The sequence below is a fragment of the Otolemur garnettii genome, unplaced genomic scaffold (assembly GCF_000181295.1).
Source record: "Otolemur garnettii isolate 467f Iridium unplaced genomic scaffold, OtoGar3 scaffold00027, whole genome shotgun sequence".
In the NCBI taxonomy this organism is placed as follows: Eukaryota; Metazoa; Chordata; class Mammalia; order Primates; family Galagidae; genus Otolemur; species Otolemur garnettii.
The window spans coordinates 16287036-16288984 of NW_003852422.1; the positions used below are offsets into that span (position 1 = coordinate 16287036).

Below are 1949 nucleotides of genomic sequence, written 5' to 3' on the forward strand. Positions count from 1 at the left end.
TCTCAAAGAGCTTTAAAATGTGGTGCTGGTCTCTTTTTTTCTGAACCACATCAAAGAGCACAGATTGTTTCCTTTCTGAGAACAAAACTCTTTAATGACAAGAAAGAACAAGAAACCGAGCAGCCAACCATCCCTATCAGGAAAGACAGTAACCCTAACTATGACAAATGATCCGACTCTGCAGTCTCTAGTCACTTTTTGAAATTTAAGCACAATATAACAACCATACCCCAGCATATGTGTTCCTAAAATGCAAGCACACTTTCTGGCTCTAAATGCTCTTTGCGAACCTGTATTCATAATTAATTCTCACAGGGCAGTCTCATGCCTATCAAATATGGAGCATGAAATATTTAGCAAAAATTACAAGTTGCTAGTAAAATGACAAATAGCAAAATTATAAATGTTCTTCTTCTTTGATTAAGCAATACTATTTGTAGGACTTTATCCTACATATATATATATATGTGTGGGATTTTTTTTGTTTGTTTTGAGACAGAGTCTCACTATGTCATCCTTGGTAGACACAGCTCACAGCAACCTCAAACTCTTGGGCTTAAGCTATTCACTTGCCTTAGCGTCCCAAGTAGCTGGGACTACAGGCGCCCGCCCCAACACCTGGCTGTTTGGTTTTTTTTTCACATCAGACGGGTAATGTGCTGTCGTAACAAGATTTGTGGGAGGCACATCTCACACATGCGCATGAAAACCCAATCATTACACTTATGAACTACAAAAGGATCACCTGGCTGTTTTTTTGTAGTTGTTGTAGTTGTCGTTGTTTAGCAGGCCCAGGCTGGGTTCGAACCTGTCAGCCCCAGTGTATGTGGCTGGCGCTCTAACCACTGAATTACAGGCACTGAGCCTGTGTGGGCTTTTTTTGGTGTGTGCATGTATATGTGAAAAATGATAGATGTAAAGATTGTTATTATTATTATTTTTTTTTTGCAGTTTTTGGCTGGGGCTGGGTTTGAACCTGCCACCTCCGGCATATGAGGCTGGTGCCCTACTCCTTTGAGCCACAGGCGCCACCCAGATATAATTTGTTGCACCATTTTCTTTTTGAGATACAATCTCACTCTGTTGCCCCATGCTAGAGTGCCCTGGAGTCAGCTTTGCTCATAGCAACCTCAATCTTCTGGGCTCAAGCAATCCTCCCAAGTAGCTGGGACTACAGATGCCTCCCACCACACCAGCTAATTTTTCTTTTCTCTTTTCTCTCTTCCTCTTTCCTCCTCCTCCTCTTCTTCCTTTTCCTCCTCCCCTTCCTCTTCCTCTTCTTCCTTTTTTTTTTGAGACTGAGTCTCACTCTGTCCCCTTGGGTAGAGTGCTGTGCCACCATGGCTCACAGCAACATCAAGCTCTTGGGCTCAAGCAACTCTCTTGCTTCAACCTCCCACGTAGCTGGGACTACAGTCACGCACCATGATGCCTGGCTATTTTTAGAGATGGGATGCTACTGTTGCTCAGGCTGGCCTAGAACTCCTAATCTCAAGTAATCCTCCTGCCTCAGTTTCCCAGAGTGCTAGGATTACAGATGTGAGTCACCTCTCCTGGTCTTTTTTTTTTTTGAGACAAAGTATCACTCAGTTACCTTTGGTAGAGTATCGTGGAATCATAACTCACAACAACCTCAAAGTCTTTTTTTTTTTTTTTTTTTTTTAGACAGAGCCTCAAGCTCTCCCCCTGGGTAGCGTGCCGTGGCATTACAGCTCACAGCAACCTCCAACTCCTGGGCTCAAGCGAGTCTCCTGCCTCCGCCTCCCAAGTAGCTGGGACCACAGGCGCCCGCCACAACGCCCGGCTATTTTTTGGTTGCAGCCGTCATTGTTGTTTGGCGGGTCCGGGCTGGGGATTCGAACCCGCCACCTTAGGTGTACGTGGCTGGCGCCTTAGCCGGTTGAGCTATAGGTGCCGAGCCAACCTCAAAGTCTTAGGCCTGAGCAATC

The 1949-nt window shown here is 45.3% G+C and overlaps 1 non-coding gene across 1 annotated transcript; it reads right to left on the reverse strand.

Annotated features, from left to right (window-relative positions):
* Positions 1 to 641: 641 nt before the first annotated feature.
* LOC111724876 lies at positions 642 to 742 on the reverse strand. Its single transcript, XR_002773086.1, has one exon. It is a non-coding gene; the product is annotated as a small nucleolar RNA U13 (small nucleolar RNA).
* Between the last annotated feature and the right edge of the window lie 1207 nt (positions 743 to 1949).